The sequence below is a fragment of the Corvus hawaiiensis genome, chromosome 5 (genome assembly GCF_020740725.1).
Source record: "Corvus hawaiiensis isolate bCorHaw1 chromosome 5, bCorHaw1.pri.cur, whole genome shotgun sequence".
Taxonomy (NCBI): Eukaryota; Metazoa; Chordata; class Aves; order Passeriformes; family Corvidae; genus Corvus; species Corvus hawaiiensis.
In genome coordinates, this window is record NC_063217.1 from 35,012,859 (window position 1) to 35,034,945 (window position 22,087).

At 34.7% G+C, this 22,087-nt stretch overlaps 1 protein-coding gene across 22 annotated transcripts in view; it reads right to left on the bottom strand.

The window, feature by feature from the left end:
• Nucleotides 1-22,087, bottom strand: part of TENM3 (teneurin transmembrane protein 3) — a 1,328,112-nt gene that overhangs the window by 804,803 nt on the left and 501,222 nt on the right. For 21 of the 22 annotated variants that reach the window (XM_048302939.1, XM_048302938.1, XM_048302937.1 and 18 more), the window contains one exon: nt 17,058-17,223. The gene's annotated coding sequence lies outside the window, so the exon portion shown is untranslated. The remainder of the gene's footprint in view (nt 1-17,057; nt 17,224-22,087) is intronic. The other variant, XM_048302936.1, reaches the window with a different exon arrangement.

Consider the following 22,087-nt stretch of genomic DNA (forward strand, 5'->3'; position numbering starts at 1 on the left):
ATGCAGAGTCATCAAAGTGCTACAAAGAAACAGTGGACTAGAGCAGACTTCAAGAATCACAAGAAGAAAAGCTCTGATCTGGCCAAGCATTGAGAGGAATTAAGTTGAAACAGAAGCTCTGTTCACTATGTGGACAGTATGCAAAAGCACATGGCTTTGATATGTTCCCTCATGGATACAGCTTACAAAAAAACTCTGTGACATGACTAGCATAGTGCTACCCAGAGTCCAGTATCAGTAAACATAAGTAATGTAAAGTTTAGGTAATTTGTCATCAGTTGTTACCTGCAAGAGAGGTATTCCCATGTTTTGTCTTAAGTACTCACACATATAAAAACATCCTTCCAAATGTCTGATTTTGTTCAAGAGTTCCTTCCTTTCTTTCCTATGTGTACCACATCAAGACTTTGTCATAACAACACTTAGCAAAACAAAATTTTAAGCTAAATTATAAAAAAAAAAAAAAAAAAAAAATTTCTTCATAAAATTATACATATCTGTGTGATTCTGCAAACATCAGGCTTTAAAACGACATTCCGTAACAAATAAATCCCGCTGGAAAATTAGTTAACCTTTTCAAAACAAGCAAAAGCAATGCTCTCATTGTGCAGCCTGTAGAAAAAAAAGGAAAATAAAGATTATATGCAGAATTCTAACTACAGATATCAAAATGCCATAACCAGTTTATGGTGTTTGTACAAAAAGATTGTAGGAAGGCAAGTGTTTGCAATTTTTTTATGTTCTTACTTACACTTTTTAAAAATAATTTTTAAAAGTTCTGTAAAAGCAATGCCTATACTATATTCAGATATACTAATACAGTTCATTGAAAGAAATCAAAACTCATTTAAAATGGTAAAAAACCAGGTGACTGGGCTGAACCAGATCTGTGCTGTAATGCACATCTGGAATTTTGGAGAGCAAGTTGATGAGCTGACTTGTGAAAAGTATGATGGAGTTGACAAAAAACCCAGGACCAGTGACAAGGAATTCATTACATCCCTTCTTTTGTTTCAGGCTGAATTCTGAAAGCACTGATTACAGTATGGAACATCAACCAATGCATATGATAGTAAGAAAAGAGAATAGATATAAATTTTTTTATATTTTTTCATGAATAATATGGGATGTTCTAATAAAAATTATCCTTGTTACTACATAATAAAAGGACAGTGAAACGAAGAGATTTCCCTAAAGTTGCAAGCAACTTCGTAGTAGGAAAAATGCAACTAACACAGAATTACTCCTAAGGAAAGTTGTACACAACATGATACACAGCACTGCAGAGCCCATTTTTAGTGTCAAGGAATTTTAATTTATTACCAATAGATTAGGAATTCATATAAAAAGGGATTAATATAGGTAGGTAACTTTTATTTGAAACTGTATGAAAGTCACATGTTTAAAGAGATTTAAGTTCAGAGCTGCTATTTGATCAGAGAAGACTTATGCAGACAGTATTAGGGAAAATCGGAAAATGAGAGAGACACTACAACTGATACTACAAGTTATGGAATGCCTGTGTTAGGCATGCAACACATGAAAGCATGTGTTATATACAAATTTTGCCTACAGTGCTGAAAAAACAAGTATTTTTGGTCTGATGAACATCAATATGTCATGAAGGTGTCTTATGATATTTGGATTTAATACTTGTTCAGACATTACTATTAAGAGGTGCAAAGTTTTTACCAGGGTGGCTCAATTTTCTTCATTGTTAAACATTTCAGGTTCTGTTTTTTATCGACTATCTGAATTGCAGTACTAGGAAAATCACTCAATTTCTGATGCTCTTGCTAGTTAACACCATTTGTACTGCAGGGCAGAAGTACAGAAATTATGTATGTGTACTTACTGGCCTTTATTTAACAGTTCATTTTGGTGCATATATACGAATTTTTACAGCACTTGAAATTACCAAAGCAAACCTAGTTTTTTGATTCTTCATATAATATTTGTTCTAATTCTGTAGCAGCTTCATTAAAGGATTAGTTGCAAGCTTCTACTAAATTATAGTTAATATTTTTTGTTGTGTCCACAGAAACACATATTTTTTTTTGTTTTCTTTTTTTCCAAGGAAAGACAGACTGAACTGCAACTTCTAGCCATTGGTAAAAGACTATGTATAAACTACAGAAATAGTTTAAAATGAAACTCTCAATTTTAATGTTTTTTCTTTTTTGTTTTTTTCCTTGCAGCAAAGAGTCATATCAGAAGGATTATTTCCTCTTTATAACACTACAGAAACATCTAGGTGAAAAATTACTGTCTTTTTCTCTCTTTTCAATCTTTGTCTTAAGTAATCACACGTATAAAAACATCCTTCCAAATGTCTGATTTTGTTCAAGAGTCACTTCCTTTCTAAATTACATGAAACTTGGTTCTTCCCACATAGAGATCAGGAAAAAAAAGAAACATTTCCTTTTTTTGTTCACTTTTGCAGGTGGAATGGGTAAATGAAAGAAATGAAATAGTTCAAAAACATGCAACTGTGGACAATAACTGAAACAACCAAGTTCTCCTCTAGTAGATTTAATTTTATTTGTTATTTCCTTTAAAACTCAAATATTGGTCAGGATGGGACTTCTAAAACCACAACTCTTATATTTCTAATTGGGTGGTTATATTGTCTTTAGCACAAGGCACAGTGGGTGAATTTCATTTTCACTGAGTGGTTTTTATAAGGGCTAAAAGGACTCCTGTCCATAACTCGCATATTATCAGTACTTCTGCTGGTATTTGAAGGTATTACATGACCATGGTTAAAACCAAAACTATTGGAAATGCTCACAAATTATAGCCACAATAGTGATATGTGAGAACAGCCTCACTTGACACAGTCTGTCTTTGATACCTCTGGTAAATCAAGAAGAGTCCACTGTCACCTCAAGAAAATGAGGTACCTTGTATTCTATCCCTTTTTGGGATGTATGGATTGAAAGAGTTAATGCATCCCTAGAGCAACCAGACAAAAGAATTATCTTTTTTCTACTACATGAAGAAACTGTATTTGTCCATGGATATGCTTATGCCCAAACATTGGAGAGGCCTTATGCAGCTTTTCTCTTCACATTTCTGCTGTCCAGGCAACAAAAACAGTAACAGTGGTAAAAAATAATTTAGGTACTTATATTTAGGTACTATGGCTTATAGCATAGTATTCCTAAAAACACTCAAGGAATCTTAAACACATCATAAAGGAAACTGAGCCTTGCAAAGATTATACCCTTTGCAAAGCGACAGAGAAAGCTGGAACTACTTCATTCATAAGGGCAGAGCACAATCTGTTCTTTCCTCTCTGAATTGAAGGTCAATTTGGATTTCGATCAGTTTGAAATCATAGTTTAGATATAGATTCTTTAGGTTTCATGCTCTAGAACCTTTAAGATCACTCAATATTATTAATATATAATTAAGTGGCTTTTCTTCTTAATTATAAACAAAAATGGTAATTGTGTCCACAAGCTTATGGTCAAGCTGTGAATGTGACAATAATGCAGTTTCCGTGTGCCTCATCTCTCCCTCCCTGCTCTTTATCCAGTAATACAGCACAAAATCAAAGAAGATCATTCTGTATCTGAAAGCAGCAGTAATATCCAGCTGAGTCAAAAGAAAACTCCATTGGGCTGGTAGGCGGGTGGAAAAAGGCTGTGTGTATGTTGTCTCCACACCGAGTCAAATTTTATTCTGACAGGAAAGAGTTGAAAAACCAAGAGACATTTTATCTCTCTTTTGTTCACCCTGAGAGCCTACCGTTCTCTGCTAAATACATTACGCTCTGTTCTTTGCTATAAATAATATAAATGCTTTAAAAAAATTAAATCAAGCTAAAAGACCACAAGAGGATAGAAGAAAAAGAATAAATTACAGTATTTGGAAAATTTTGAAAATAACTTACAAAGTTAAATATATCTGTGCTTACACTCCTATTGCCAAGGAAGTAACTTATAGATGTAAATATTGAAGGATGCATCATTTAGTTTTCAGTCATGAAGTAAGATGTTTTAGTGGCAAGTAGGAGACATTAGATGGTAACTAGGTAAAAGTAGGACAAGTGACCAAACAGATATATATAAAAATACCATTATTAAACTGTCTTGATCGAGATCTCAAATTAATCCTGTAGAAAGTAAATTAATGTATCTCATCACATGAAAGACACTGATTCATTTACTGTTACTTTGAATGTGCGTATGTCTCCTGAAAAGTAATTTCCTAAATCTGTATTGTGAACTGGGATAGATCACTGCTTCAGAAAATCTGGTCCATTAGAAGCATAGAATTGACTTCTTCCTATTGCTACAGCAGTCATCAACTGTCAGTTTTTTAAAAATAAAGTAATTTAAGCCAAAGGAAAAAGAGAAGTGAAAAAAGAAGAAGCAGAGAAGGTAGAGAAAACAAAAAGTATTCTTCTACACTGCATGACAAGGTACCTTCTGAATTATAAGATGCAATGCATTAGATTTGCTCAATGGAAATGTTTATGTACTTATATACTCTGGATTTTGATCCTTTTTCCTCTCCTCTCTACTTGAGCCGTACAAGTATCAGACCTAAGTTCTGTAGCAGAACTGTTGCAGTTTGATTTATTTGCTGCATACAGTCACAACCGCACATCTAAAAATCGGAGATAAATATTACTAGTTTTCAGTGTATGGCTTAGTTTTAACCTGTTTTGAATTCAGACACTTCAACATCTGCAGTGAGTTCTGAAAATTTAGAAAAGATTATTTTTTTATGAAAGAGAGAAGTCACATTTTCAAATTACACTACTATACTAATAATGCATAGGAATTTTCTAGCTATGTTTTAGATAACAGCCTGTTTCGTAGTATTGTTAAGAATACTAAGAAACTGCAATTTTGTCATCAAGGAAAGTTCACACATTTTAAAAGGTGCTTGTTTTCTAAATGATATGTCACAAGCATCAGCAAGTGACCGCTGTGAATTTTAGTAGTAAGTGAACATGGCTCTGCTATTCCAAAGGGTCAATGTAAAACATGTAAGTCCTCACACACAGTGACTACCATTAAAACATGAGCTCTGTTTGCCGAGTGTAAGTGATGTGCCAGAGTGTTTTGAGATCAGAGGAAATGGACTATCTCTAAGTCCAGCTACCAGTAACTGAAGCTTCCTTCTGGCCTTAAGCCCCACTCTTCTGGACTGACACTGCCTGAGCAACTACACCAGTACGCGACACAGCTTGGGAAGCCTTAAGCAATACTCAGACTTATGTTGGATAACCAGCAGAGATCTGTAGAACATGTTGAAGAAGGATGTACCCCAAAGCATACCCCACTACCTTGAAAATGATTGCTGTTAAAGAAAGTTGTGGCTTAAGAACCACACTGTAAGACAGTGAGATACAGTTTAAGTAGAACTGGCTGAGTATGGTCTCTAATAGTGAACGAACACTTCTAGGCAAATTTCTCCAGGTAATTCAATAATGTCACTTCCCTTTTCTGGGAAATGGCAACTCAACAGACAACAGCCTCCTGCAACACTGGGAAATAAATTTGTGGGGAGACAAGAAGGTACTTTAAAAATATGATAGTGCTAATATCATTATTAATACTGTTATCCATAATGCTTATGAAAAAGAACAGAATTTAAAATTAATAAACTGTTCAAATTCAAAGATCAGTCATGTAAAAAGATTCCTACTGAAACTGCTGTATAAGGGTAAGTATGAAGCAGTGGATTGTCACTGGAGAACTAAGCCAATATATCCTGCTCTGCTTGCAAAGCCTTCAGTATGTTCCCATCCAGGGAAAAGAAAACGGCTTCATTTCAGAGGTACTATGACCAGTTTTATAATTTCATAAAGATTATGAGCTATTTATAGCTAGCAAACAAGGGAATCAAAACTAACTGTGTTCATTAGGTTGAAGCAACAAAACTACCAGAGACAGTTGAAAATATCCTTTTCTAACTTCTGCAAACGTAAGTGCCAATGTTTCTGAAAGAATAGCTTAGTTTAAAATTTCACAGTTGAAGAGAAGAGCATGACACAAATATAATTGGGTAATCAATGTTCCAACATAAGGAGTTTTAATCTTCTACTTAATTTTATTTAAAACAGTATGTTCATAACTATAAAATGATCTTCTCCAGATTAGATAACTGAAAATTTAAATAAAACAGATAATGAAAATTTGTTCAAAATCAAAAAAGCAGATCGTGTAATTTCTTTACATAAATCATTGGTTTTCTTTTCAAGACTAATTATGTCAGTTACGTAAACAGCTCGAAATGCTCTTAACCTATTTCTCCAATACATTTGTTAATGAATATACATACTTACTCTTGCAGTCTAAATTAATTTCTAATATTAGTTTTCAATCCATAATGATAAGTAACAATATTGATCCAGTACCTGGCTATACACATTCCTAAAGTTGTCATTAAAATGATGAGAAAGCACTGTAAAATATTGAGAAGGACTTTGCAACAGCTATAGCTAAGCTACAGCAGCGTTAGCTATGACATAGCTGAAATACAAAAACATTTACTTAGGTTCCCACAAAGTTAGAACAGTCCAATCAAACATGAGAGAAGGCACTTCGAATAGAAGCTGTGGACTACCCTGCCCTTGCTGAAACGACACTGCAGAGAACTGTGCTTTTAATGGCTGCCTTTTACTTGTTTCCTTTTGCAGTCACAAATTAATAAGCAGAAGCAAATAACAAAACAAATATGAACTGAACATAAGGGATTGATTTACAGCAAAATAAAAAGCAATAGCTAAGCAAGAGAAGAGTAGTTGCCTTGAAGCTGTACTGTATGCCAGTGAGAAACAGCAGCGGCTCAAGTTGCAGTTCAGAGAGACTTTCACAAATGACACTGGCCCACCTGCTGTATGTCATTTTACAGCAATTCCACAAGCATTTGAATACAATGGAATACTCATCATCTTCATGCAAAATGCATGGCAAAAGTCCCTCTACTTAAATTGCATAATACCATGAGAAGGAATAAGGTAGGTGGCTTTTTTCTACAGTTTGTATAAAAATAAAACAGCTAGAAATCCTATACCTAACTTCCTTAACATTGTTTATTTGGTAGGATTTTTGAATATTGAAGCATAAAATGGAAATATGGGGAAATTGTATTTCCAAATAAAACAAAATGACAAAAATAAAGAAAGCCTTTTAAAATAAAGAATACCTTTTAAGTGCATAACAAAAAAATAAACCCTGCTTTACCCTGTGTTTATCAAGGACACATCCTGTGAAGAATCTGGGGGCCTGTAGGACGAAAAAATATTGAAGTTGGGAAAGGAGCATTTCTAAAAGATGAAGATAAAAATGAGCCATTATGGTCATATTTTGCAGTATGCAATCTATTAATGAATCTTAAAACTTGTTCAGATGAAAGAAAAGTGGGAACTGTGATTATAGTAAGACCTTTGAAAATCACCAAAGACTGAATCTTAAGTCTACATGGTAAATGGTAGAAGCTATAATAAAGAAATTCCTTGTATTCCCACAGATATACACAAGGTAAAGATAGAAATTTATGATTCAGGAAAGAGGGGTCAAAGAGGACACCTTCCCACTATGGAGTCACGAAGGGAGGGTAAACAAACCTTTATTCTAAAAATATCACTACCTTATGAAAATAACTTGAGAGTAAAGTTTCCAAGTTTTTGAGGAAGGAGTGAGTATATGTTCTATGAGGAGAATATAAGAAGCTCTCAATGTTCTTCCTCTGTCTCTCTCAATGCCAAGTCCTGGAACTTCTAGACCACTGATCACAGAACATTCTGAGTTGTAAGGGACACACAAGTGTCACGGAATCCAACTCTAAGTGAATGGCCCATACAGGGATTGAACCCACACCTGTGGTGGTATCAGGACCATGCTATAAGCAGCTGTCATATCCGATCACAAAACAGAAGGAGAGTAACAGGTGAGGGTATACAACCCTGTGCCCCACAGAGCTACTATTGTCACAAACCATCTGAAAACAAACTGGCTGCTCTATTTTAAACCATTTAAGAAATTAAAAAATAATTAGCTTCAGAGAAATTAAAAAATAATTAGCTTCACAAAATTAAAATTAATAGTTCCTCCTTTTCTATATACCTACTATACTACATCTTTGTAGCACAAAATGACTGCCTTATATGTGGAATTATTATCACACCATGACAGACGTGAGGAGGGAAGATCCATTCAGTTTTGATGTAGAGAGGTATCAATGCTGAATTTTCTGTTACCTTCTACATTCTGTTTTTGCTACATATTCAAATAACAGTAATGCAAAAATCCACATCTCGGCTCTCTATGAGAAACTGACACTAATCTTTCTTTAAGACAGCTTCAGATTCCTTTGTTCACTTCTGTGTAACATAAAATTTTTGATTTTTTTATACTAGATTTTACTTTACAGTAAAGACTTAAACCATTTTGGTATTTAAAAACAACAGAATATAATCAGATTACTGAGAATTTAGAAGTGCATTCACATCCCATACTTTACATGCATTTTTAATAACCATTTGTTATTACTGTTCTGTAATATGGAAATCCATATTATTGTTAATATTGCACAAATTCACAGCTAATCACATTATAGTACCAAAGGAACAATTATAGTATGTGAATGTGTATAAAGATTAATATACATATCCTAATAAATCTCAGCTGACCCATTAATGTATAATGGGCCCAAAGGAGGCCTCATATCCTAGGTATATAAATGGCACATTTCTTTCCCCCTCCCCTCCTTTCCTCATTTTGTTTTATATGTACAAACTGCCATAAAAAGGAAAATTAAGCCATACAAAACCACTCTGAAACATCAAGAGGCTAATCAAAAGCACAAACCACTTTCTTTTATTATTATACTACAAGAACCATGCTAATATTTGACATGCATGTACAATGAGGTGGGGTTTTTTTCCCTCTTCCTTTTGAGAATAAGGCTTCTGAAGTAGTGGACAGGCATCCATCCCACTTGCACTCTGCAATGAATAGCTGCTACAAGTGGGTTAAGGGAGGAACTTTCAGTTTTAATTGTAAATTATAATAGCTTGTTCTTGGTTTAGGGGTGATACCTCCAACTGTTTCAATTAAATCTCTTGTAGTTTAAAATGAAAGAAAAAAAGAGACAAATGATCCTTTTTGTTATGTAAGATATGCCTTACAATATCACTACACAGTGACAACTCCTTGTCCTCCTGTCACATCCTGTCCCTTAGACCATGCTGCAGAAAAGCAATTTTCTGCCTCAAAAGCACTCTATTTTTTAAGTTTGTCTCTGGGCAATTTTCAGGTCTACTAGAGCTGCACAACTGTATACAGATGAGAAAGACCCAAAATAGGGCAATTTATTTGATTCCTCCTCTTCAAAACATTTAGCTGAGATTGCATATCCAACAGAGAAACCCCAACAAGAATATTCAGAGATGACCTGCAGTGACACACATCTTTTTTCAACAAAAAATTTGCATTAAACATCTTCTCCAGACTTCTCAGATAGTCTAGATTTGACTTTTGTTTAATATGACCTTTAACACAAATATTTCCCAGGATATTAGCAGCTCATTTCTTTTTTAAAGGAGGTAGCAAGAACTGGTCAGTTAAATAAAACATGGATGGAGTTTTTCAGAGAAAGAATTTTTTTTTTTTTTAGTGGGCCTATTATTTAATTTCTTTTTTTTTTTAATTAGAAAAAAGATGTGCATTCATTTGAATCCAGTTTCTCTCTTGTTAGAAAGGAAAGAAACACTTGGATGGGAAAATACATCCTCCAAATGTTCAGCTCCTGGTAACTTAGCATTTATCAATGCCTGAAGCTAGTTTGACCTCAGTATTCCCCTGGTACAGCTCTGCCCTAACACAGTAAGGGCGCTTCTCCATAGAGCAAAGGCCTTGCCTTTATAACCATCCACAAGCTGAAAACTACTTTGCCTGCACAGAAGTTTTTAAGGAATTAGGACAGCTTCAAGACTGGGACCTTAGTTTGCTATGAATGTAACATTCACTAATGTATCCTCTGAGGCAAAAACATGACAATAGTTTTGAAACTTTCCATGGAGCTAGGTGAATTTTCAAATCTGAAAACAAATAAACCATAGGTTCCTCAGTGTTCAAACTCATGTTCACATTTGCTACATACAGTTTCCAAAATTTTAAACCAGACTGATAGCTCATTTAGCCCTGAAGACATAAAATTATACGTTTAATTTCTCTATTGTTGTCTTTCTAATTGAATGATACGTACACTTAATTTCAGCATTTCACACTGACATAGAAATCAATTATGTATTAAAAATCACTATTAATATTGGCATCAAAAATAATACAGCATAAAATATGTCTATAACCTTATATGGTTCTGATTAGTAGACTAGACCCCATCAGCTAAAGCATGAGTTTTCTTTGTTAATACATTAAAAACCTTTAGTATGTATGCATTTTGAATTTTTATTTACCTGGCATGTGAATATATTTAAAAATTAGCTGAAACGGAAACAGCTTTTTTTTTTTTTCCTAAGGCATAGAAATAGGTTTGGGTTGGAAGGGACCTTAAAGAGCATCTTGTTCAAACCCTCCTGCCATGAACAGGGACACTTCCCACTAGACCAGGTTACTCAGAGCCCAGTCCAGCCTGGCCTTGAACACTGCCAGGGATGCAGAGCCCATAACCTCTCTGGGCAGCTTGTTCCAGTGCCTCACCACCCTCACAGTAAAGAATTTCTCCCTACTATCTAATCTAAACCTGTCCTCTTTAAGTTTGCAGCCATTAGCCCTTGTCCTATCACTTGGCCACGAAGACAGAATCTGGCTCCTCTTGTGTCCGTCTGAATTTGTCTTTTATACTGGCCCACGGAGTCTGTGCGAGCACACACCAACTGGATTGCATTGGAGATAAGAGATTGCATTGGATATAGCAGAATAGAGAATTTGATTGAGGGCAAATCAGATTTCCAGATATACTTAAATTCATGCTTTAAATTACTGGGAGAAAAATTTATCATATATTGCTGTGGACACATAAGAGGAGAAGAAGACCTTTACAATTTAGTTCTTTGTGTCTGCAAGTGCTGATGTTGCCTTAGCACATCTTATACTCAGTTCCTTGAGCTAGGACTGTAAAATGTGGTAATGAAAACCTTGCAAGTGGCTAAAGTGTGACACTAAAAGAAGAATATAACTCTTTTAAAGTACCTTAGTCCCTGCTGTCTGCTTTAGACTGCTTGAATATTTAGCTGTGCAAGAAATTCGTCAATCTAGATGTAGCTGGCTGGCAAATGTTCAGTTTGGTAGCTGGTTGCTGTCAGTTGGTCACAGCCCACTGATGATTCGAAAGTCTAAGTGCAAACTGATGCCCTATTCATTTTGGTTTAACAGTAATGCAAGGGCTGTGTCAATAAGAAGTTACAAGGAATAATAGCACCAACTGGTATTAACAAAAACCCAAACTCCTTGGCCCTAAATTCCTCATTTTTGCCTATTAATTGCATTCTATGTGTTTACATACTTTTGCTGTTTTGGTATGGATAACTAGAATACATTCAAAATCAGAAGAATATCATTTACACCAAAGAGTCACAGGAATTACTTCACAGCAAATATGATCATTGCCAGTCCACTTTGAAAATATACATGTAAAGTTTCTTTAATGAAGTCTTACATAGTCAAGGGTCCAGAATGCCTTTTAATCATACTTTTGAGAAGCAAACAGAAAAGCATGAGCAGAAAAGCTGTATACCTGACAGAAAGAGACTGAGTACTGAAGAAAAAATGCCCTAATTGAATGATTCATGTCCCTGACATGAATCCCGGGATTCATGTGAAGTAAAGTGCACTGTAGGATATAGAAGATATCTTTTTTCCTAACAAGTAAGGTTTAAAAAAAAAAAGTTGAAAAAGTGTATTTGCTTCCAAAGGCTTATATCCATAACATACAAACCCAAATAAAATCTTAATTCCATTTTATGTGAGTTCTAGGTAACCTTTGTTAAGTCAATATTTTCTCTGTTATAAAAAATCAATCTCTTAAGTTGAAAGGTCTTTTTCCAATGACTCTTCAGTAAAAAATGTATGAGCAGTCCTTAAAACTGAGACTGGGACCTCTCCCTTCTCAACAGAGACTGGAATAACTGCAAGGCTGCAGTTGTGTTCCTTCTGATCCTTCTATTCCCTTTTATTTTCTAAAGTTTCTCAACATTAGTGATGAACAGAGGAGACTTCCTTAAGAAGGGTGTCTAGACTGTGTGTCTAAATGGACCTTGCTCAGAAGCCTGATTCCCTTACGATCCTCCTAGTGGGACAGCCAGTGCCTGACACCAGAGACACACAGACTGACACAGCAAGGACAGAATTCTAAGGCTATGAATAGCAACTGAACTAAAGCTTTAGTTATTAATATGGGCACCCTTAACCTTGTGAATGTTCTCACATTTACTCTACTTCTAGTCTGCTGCAACTCCTGCTCTGACAAAGATGCCTCTTTGTAGCCCAAAACTATGAGATTTGTGGCATATCTCTTATCCCCACACTTAGGGCATTACTCATTTTAGCATCTTATGCTGAAACTTGTCACTTAGTTCACAGCACATAATAGAGTTGGGTGACAGTCCAAGTACCAGATGCTTGAAACTTAAGTGATGCCATCATTCTCTGTGGTACTCATATACAAGTCCCTTATTAAAGTCACCATAAAATCATAAAATTCACAGTTTCATAAGTACAAATCTTTAGTTAAAAATGCATCTAATCTGAACTAAAATGAAAATAAGAATCAAATTTGTTACAGACATAAAATAGAAAGCAAAAAGTGAAACAAACAACAGAAAACAAAACAAATTTATGAAATATCTTTTCTTCCCTCCTCTTGCAATACGGTATCTGAATAACAATGACTTTATTTCAACTTTGCTGTGTAATTGCAACCAAGTAACAAGAATATATGCATAATAACTTTGACCTGGATGTTTGAATAGCATATCAGACAGCTACTGAATTACCTGAAAGTATCACCACATGAATAGCTTGTGATTCCTAAATGCTGTCACTCAAAAGGCTTTTGGCATCTCTTCAGAGCCCTCTCACTTACTTCCTTTACACAGGAGTAAACTTAGATTGCCTCAGACTTTCATACAGAAAATAACAACACAATAACATTCACATCTTAAAGTTGTTCTTGTACTCAAACAAATCATATAATCAAAATTATATTTACCTTAGAAAAGGAACAACTTATCTTCATGATTTCCATCTGTGCATACAATTTCTTCTATTTTGTTTGCGATGTGCTAAAATTAATTTTTGTGACACATCTGAGGAATTTCAGATGTGTTATTCAAGTACTTCCCAGCATTTTTGTGATTTTATATTAATATTTTGATGACTCAGAATTATTTATTAATTTCTTTCATCTCCGAACATTTCATGTAAACAATCACTAACAAGTCTTCTCAATACTTATTGGTTAATTAGACTTGCATATAAGCGTTTGGGATGACCTAGCTAAATAATCACTGTAAAATCTCAAGTAAACATCAGTAATTCACTTTAATATATTTTTTAATTTAAAAACCTTGGACAGGGGGAATAATTTTGTTTTATCTGCTATTTGAACAAACAAAAGATCCAAAAAGGAATTAAGAATCATAGTATCATTCACAAAAATTTGCTGTTTAATTAAAAAAACCCCAATCATTTGTGGAAAGTTTTTTTTACTGAGCTGTCCCTTAATCCCAATGGCAGCATGGGGATCCCAGCTATTTCTTGTATCTTTTCTAATGCCTGCATATTTTAGCCTTACCTAAGGCTAAAATTGCAGTCTGTATGTATGTCCTAACTCCCTTCACTTAGCAATTTTTTAGCTGGGTGATTGTCAAGTGCTAAGCAAATCGGAGAAAAAAAAGCAAATCTTAAAGATAATTAAGACTCTTACAAGTTTCAAGGATGGAGATCTAAATTAATATCCCCAGGGACAGGAACATGGACAGGAGATGGCTGGGCTACTCAGCATTCAGGGAGGTGCAGACTAAGCACAGCTCTATTGTTTCTGAGGCAAAGAGAGTAATAAGGGGAATAGGGAAATCAGGGTTGCAGTTGAAATTGGTGACCTTAGAGTACAAAGAAAACAAGATTTCCAGAGGAAAGCTGGCTTTATTAGTTCTACCTCCTTAAGCATCATGTTTCTGCTACTTGGCAGACTATGCAACTTTTCCATGATTCCAGTTACATCAGATTCCTAAGAGTTTAGATACAAGAAAAATAAAAACAAAAGAAAAACCATATAGATTGAAAGAAAAATGTACATTCTTTTAAAGCAAAGTCATTTACTTAGGGGAGAACAACACCATTTAATGACAGTTTATACTTCTGGAAGTTAATGCACTGTGCAGATTCAATTGATATTTGAACCTAGTTGCAAGGAAGTGTCCTCATAAAGTTTCATATGTGGTTCAGAGCTACAGGTTTCAAAAGGGTAAACTTGCCTTTAAAAGTTCTGTGTTAGAACTTAACACTGGATTTTTTACCAAACTCCTGATAAATAGTTGGGGCTTTAAGAAAAACCAATAAATTAATCACAGGTGGATGAATCCCATTGTGACACAATAGGCTAAAACCAAAATGTGTTTAATCCCACTTTCTTCACATAGAGGGAATATTTATATTTATGCAATATTTAATATATTTATTTATCAATGTATGCCCCTCAATTTTTTTTTCATTAAGCCCTCTTACCCTTTGTAAAATGCCACATTTGAACAAAATATAAAATATGTGCAAAATGCAATAATGGCAGAAAATTATTGAATCTAGAACCATCTGGTAGATCACACTGAAGTACAGGGTTGTATGAAAGAGCAATTAAAACAGCAAAATATAATATTACAAATCATTGCATACTTGGTCACTTCTTTGTAATGTGAATGTAGCCAAAAGTAAAAAAGCTATCTTTTTTTTATATATATAACAGATATTTTATGTACTGATAAATGGTAATGATTATATTTGATCCTGTCTGGTAACATCCTGACTTCTGCAAACCTGCTGCACTCTCTTAGTGAGGATAATGCAGTTGCTGTGGTACCAACAGAACTTGTGATCACCCGATTACCTGTTTTTAGTATACCAACTGCTCTTGCAAGACTTCAAAAAGTGTCATTATAACCTAAAATAATGAGTTGTGAACTGTATACCTATACTTGGCATCTGGCATGGAAAGAAGAAGAAAATCAGGGTCCTTAATTGTTGGACTGTGTATAGTTCAGTCCTGTCCATTTTAAAAGAAAGCAGCTACATATGCAAAATACCATAGTATGATCAAACAGCAAGTTATTCCATAAAGCTACTGTAAATCTACACAACATGCTCTGAAGATATAAAAAAAGAGTTGACAGAGAAGTTTAAAATGGAAACACAGTTAAAGAAGGCCTTTCTCAAAAGATGAGTGTTCTCTCATTGTTTCATGTTTTCAGTGGTATGCAACCTTATCATCATACGTGACCGAACTAAATGTTATAGTATGTGGGTTTGAGTGCCACAATGTTACTAGATGAAAAGCTGTAGAAAGTGTATTAATACATTTCTTTTTTTGGAACTGTTATTACAACGATCCCATCCAAGACTGAAGACCTATTTCAGCTCTAAGAGATTTGCACAAATCCTCGAAACCAATCCTGATACTGATTTACCTGTGTACCTGTACACAAATGCAAACCTCCAAATTACTAAGTAGCCACTACTCCATCACATAGTTGATACAAAACCAAAGAAAGAACATTGATAGAGCATACACATTTATGCAATTCTACTAATTTTTTCCCCTCTTCTTTCTCTTCACTGTGTTGCCTGATTACTAGTAGTCACAGAAATTAGTGACAATTCTAACACATAGTTGAGGAACTTATAAATAGCAACACTGTTCACTCTTTAAGCAGAGAGATACAGTAGGTACACCAGCCCTTCCATTTCCTGAAAATGTTCCATTAATGAAGGGCATTATTTTATTAGGCTGATACCTAATGCTTTTATTAATATTTCTTTTGAAGATGCTGTGGTCCTTTAAACTGATGTACTTCAAGTACGCATACGGTTAAGAAAAAAAATAAAGAAAAAATCAAACATTACTTATATAGTCATAAATGATACATCACAGTTGTCTGGATAGGAGATAATTGCAATAACATAGTTAATACTGAATGACAGCTGTCTAAGTGACTTTTCTTGTCCATGGCTTAGTTTTAATACATGTAACCAACACTTAAATATTATTTGCAGTCTTAGATCTTGCACTTATTTACAGCTTCCAAACTGTTCCAAGCAAGGTTAAATATTTTTTGTATCTGTGCATGTACTTTATATTGTTATGTTTTACAGTCCTGTAACTACTCCTGAGCCATGGGTGACTACTTCACTATCTACCCATCTGGTTTCAAGACTGAAAATCTTTTTGTCTCAAGCAGGGTAAATCTGCTGTGATAGCCTCAAATGACCTGAAAAGTTTTTTCAGTACTGAACTATGTAACTTAGACAGCCTTGTGGAACTACTAAAGTTACAACATCTTTGCTGGACTGCCCTAAAGGTATCAGAATTTCTGCAGTGCTGTGATTTCACTCTAGGCATACTTCCCCAACCAGAAAGATCCCAGAACACAGCCTCTAATTATCTTCCTTAATTCCTGCACTTGGGAAACTTTCTTCTTGCCATAGTTGGGGTGTTATGATAAATTCATAGCATTCCACAACACTTAGCCATGAGAAAGTAACAGGAAGAGAGGAGAGATTCTTGTGTGCTGTCAGGAAATATTTCTCTCTGCAAACCAGTATTTTGAAAGACTGGTTATTATAGTTTGGACAGTTAGGACACGGCAGTGTTCTATAAATGCTTGTAAGTCTAGAGAAATAAGTGATGCTAAATAACTCAAGTTATTATTTAAAGAAGGGGGAAAAACCACTCCACAAGCCACATCTGCATATGTAGGGTTTTTTGAAACTTGGAGAAAATGGAAACCCCTCAGGTCAACATAGCTTTCTGAAACAAGTTTCTTTGCACCAAGGAACTGCTTTCCCCATGTGGTCACTCACCAATATTTATGAGGGAAGGTCACTTGGAATGCCACCAGCAGATGAAAAAACAGGAAGAAAGGAGGGGTTTTCTGTCTTCACTGAGCTGGGTGATTCTGCCAAAGTGATAGCCGACATTGACATTACACAAGGGAAAGGTTGTCGTAGTCTCACAGTCCCAGCTCTGCTGCAGAAACAAAACAAAACAAAACCAGAAATAAAAAAATCATAAGTGTATACTTTTCAAATAAAAGTAATGTCAAAGCATTAGAAGTCTGATCTCTAGAATATAAATAACACTATAATTTTGGCTTTGAAACAGCTATCTCAAATCTACTTTAAAAATAAGATTTAAAAAGACCCCTAAGAAATCAAATGTTCTTCCATAAAATTAATCAATCATTTTAAGGGTTTAGTGGAAAGAAACAGCCACAAACATCTTATGTGCTCAGTTGGTGGTAGAAGGCAGACAAAAATTACAATTCTGATAAAAATGAGGAAAAGCTGAGATTTCAAGTGAAGATTGCATGCACATTATATGACAGGGAATGACAGGAAATTTTATAGGTGAATGTGCCTATAGCTGAACATGGCCTATGGAAAACTTAAGGGAAAATTGAAGGATTAATGAGAGATCCCTATTTATTTTTTTATTTATTTCATTTTCTTAGCATCTGTGTGAATTATTACCTATACGTCTTATACGTCCTAAAAGAAAAAACTGTGATGAATAAATAAACAGCTCTAGAAATCTTCAATAGGGTCCTTTACCTTGCAGAGAATATTATCACTGGCTTTTGATACAATTTCTGCTGCAGGGAAAGACTTTCAAAGCTCAGAATGCTGAAGTATTGCCAGGCACTCAAAGACCCCCTGCTGTGCGCGTCAAACTAAGAAATCTCTCTGAACTTGTCGAATTAAAAGTCATCTCTCTCTCTCTGCAACCCCTGCATGAGCTGGGAAGCTCTGTCCTCATTTTTTTACGCCTTCCACGATAAACAAATGGAGCCTGAAGCATCTTTATTCTTTTCAGGCACATAATTAAAATTCTTTTAAAAATGTAATTGAAGGCAATGAATTTCAAAAGGAGGTTCTAGTTAACAACGAGGCTAGAACAGTTTCAGTAGACCATACTACTTCACCATTCAATTTTCTTTCAAAGGTAAAAGCAAAACAGTTTGCTATGATCCTGGGTGTATTTTTTTTCTTTTTTTGAATTTTGTTTGTACATCAGTAGGTTGCACCAAACCTAAACATCTCAGCAGGATTTATGCTTTCTGGAATGTCATAAGACTTAATTATTGGAAGAGCAAAGAGAAGTATACTATCAAAATACGAACAAAGCAGAAAATATTCTTGGTTTCTCAAAATCATGATCTATGTATCCCCTAAAAATTTAAGAATATACTTATTGAAGTATTTGTATTTTCTTGGCAACCCTCACTCATTCATCCAAATAACTGTAAATACTCACAACCTTGCAAACTTTAAAAAATCGGATAATGCATAGAATGTTACTTTTCTGTGATGACTATTGCTTTAAAACATTGCAATGATTGGTTACAATAGGCATGTTTGATGTTGCCAAGAAAAGAGCAATTGCTGATATAATTAATGATTTCAAATGAATATAAAAGGAACAAAAAACTATCTCCTTGGATTTGAATCCCAGGGATTATCACATAAAATTAATTTAAAGGAGGTAGGAGACAAGACAGTGTTTCAGAAAGTCATCACTAAGGTGACTTCCTAGAGAGCTTAAAATCTAAACCAAATGTTTTTTAACATCTCTTTTAGAGTTACTTTCAGTACTGCTCTCTGTTGGAAGCAAAAAACTTCAGTTTTCACCCTCTTCTCCATGCTATGTTTTTAAAACTGTACTTCTGGCTACAAATGACCATATGAAGTGTAGTTTTTTGGGTTTTTCGCCAGAGAGACTAGAGATTGAGATGTTTTAAGGAAAGTTATTTACAATTCTTGTAGCATTAAAAAAAAAACCAAAAAAAGCAAGGAAGCACTACTCCCAAAACTTTTGGGTAGCACTCTGCCTCTGATAGTCATGATGCCTCTGGGAGACCTAAGACAACACAGCTAACAAAGCTGCTTTTCACCCTTGGAGGGGGAAGTATGTGTTCTGCATGGGTCAACAACTGTTCTGACTAGTGGAGAGGTAGTAAAAGGACCCAGTCAGCTCAACTGGAAAAGGCAATGACAAAGATCTAGCAGGAGCAAACTAGAGCTTTGACTACACCTTCAAGTAGTACCTCTTCAAGTCAGATGTTATTTCTTTCCTGGATTTTTTGGTTTTGGTTGTGTTTTACCTAAAACCTGGTGCAGCATAGGGCACAGCCCACTCCAGAGGTCATGCTGAATAGGCAACACAGAGAACGGTGCACCAAGGTTGACCCTCTCTATTTTCTGCTGTTGTCTCACATTTCATCATCAGGTTTGAAACATTCAGATTCCCACATGACTTCATTTCACACCAAGAACATGTAACATACAACTTTCACATATTGCACAGAGCCCACACATTATGCTCCAATCCGGACAAAATTCCTAACCCATAATGGTCATATCTTAGATCCAGTAAGACACCATACCAGCACAAAGCAGCATGACCAAAAGCTATGGCATGTATTTCTACCAGTGCCTTGTTTACATGGGTGCAGTCTACTGTAAAAATCAAAAGAATAAGGCAGTCCCTACTATGCCTTGTATCTTTATAAGGAAAAAGGGAATTCTTCTTAGCCTTCCCTCCAGAAAACTAATGACAGTGTATTTATCATGTTTATTTTTAATTGTGTACAGTATCTTAATGTGCCATGCAATCAACAGAAAGCATAGGAGTAATCAACAAGAAAAACGAATCAACAAAAATCATTAAACAAAACAAATGTAGGCAAATTAGTATTTTCAAACTTAATTTCTGCTGTAAAACTGAATTAATGAAAGCATTGTGATTAAAAAAGTAACCCATCTTTCACCACAACTTATTCTGTAGAATGTGAAGGACATTGCACAAAACAAGTAAAGAAACAAAAACTACAACAAAGAGACAGTATCTGATATTTTAAGAAAAAAAGTGTGACCCAGCATGAGTATTTAATGTCTGTTTGCAGAATGAGTAAAGGCTTCTTTAAGTTCACTGAGCACTCACTGTAAAGTTTAGGGAAGATCAGTAGCTTATAAAAAAGAGGCTACTGAAATATGAGTCACATTTATGAACAAAAGTGATCAAAGTCTACTTGGCTGCTAGAGTGTCTTCAGTGTATTCCACTGCAGTACACATATTACTTGATTGAAAAGTGTGTGGATATAAGGCACCCAGGTCTATCTATGTCACTGGACCTGAAATTCTCATTTGTTATGTCTGACTTCCTTTACTGATTTCTTTTTCCTAAACAGAAGCTAAAATAATTTTTATAATATTTGGGAACACAAATGTTTACAATATTTATAATAGAGTAAATTTAAAATGCAATAAATTCACATTAATTGCTTTTTCCCCTCCAAGCTAAAAGTATTTAAAAAGCTGTGATAAATTCAAAATTATTCAAACTTTGTTCCCACTCATATGCTGCTACTATGACAGTGATGTTATACTGACATATAGTACATTCTAAAATGTCTTGAAGATCTCAGACACCTTTTTCAGTGGAGAAAAAAAAAATTGCTCTTTACATCATTGCCAAGTAAGAGATTAATGCAAGTAATTTATTTCTTCAAATGACACTTGCTGCTTATGAACACCTACCTCTTATATGCAATAAAACTAATATCTAACTTGGGTAGAAAATTAGGATACCTATAGAAAAACTCTCCAAGACACAGTTTTGATCCAGTAGTTCAGTGTTTTGTAGACAAAACTGCTGGCAGAGGTTGCCTTGATAATTTGGTATGAGGTAGTGCTATTTCAGAAGAGGGTGTGACTGAATGTAAACACAATTATGACTTCAACGAGAAGAGCAAGGCAGAGTTTTTCAGCTGTTCTCTCTCACTCCAAAATAGCTTGACTTCCATATCCTTAGACAATTTACCAAACACTGTAAAAACTTATTATGCATTAGAATTTTAAGTTTTTGGACACTGGAATGCTCCTCTCTTTTATTCATGTGTCTTGATTATTTAGATTAATACAGATATGTGGCTTCTTCACTGTACTGTTAGATCATATAGTCTCTGATTACAACAAAACATAACTTCATATGATAGAGTTAAATCAGAGATTAAAACAGAACAGTGAGGAATTCCTTAGTGAAATTTGCTATCAAATGACAAGCTGTATAGATTTAAATAAAAATATTTAAAATACAAGCATAACCTTACAAACAGGTTCAATCCCCCACATCAGTACTGATTTTAGTGTTCTATATGAGGTAGTAATCACAAAATAACTTTAAAAGATTTCAAGAAGTATTTTACTTGGCTTTTTCTATTCCCCATGGATGTGGGCAATATGATGGCCTCCACAAAAAGCTTAAGTATTAGAAATTATTTGAAGTACTTGAAAATTTAAATTAGCATTTATTTGCATGATATGCTAGTAGATGATAATGAGGAAAATAGATAGTCAATAAAAGAGATCCTAGGTTATTTATTGTGCACTTAATCCAACTACTAGGTTCAAGGTCTTACAAATAAATTTAGAGAAGGAAAGGGAAAAGTTATTTCTTTTCTGACAATTCTGTTTGTACTTAAAATTGCAGTATTGAAAGTAACTATTTACAATATAACAAAATTTTGAGTAAATTCTTTGTGACGATTTTGTAGAGGATCTATTAAGCAAGCATTTCTTCAGAAAGAGGTGCAAATTATGGAGTACAGAAAGTCTGGTGCTCTTGTTGCCGAATGAGCAAAGACAAAACTGATAACACTTGGAAGAAAACCATAAGTCTGTATCAAAGGAACTCATTCCTACCATATCTCGATGTATTTAAAGTTTTCTTTGGGTTGACATTCTCTTAAAAATAACCCTTCCCTTTCAGTTGTTTAGGAGTCCTGTGACCTGCACTGTATCTAAGAGTTTGAGAATGGGCTAAGAATGGACC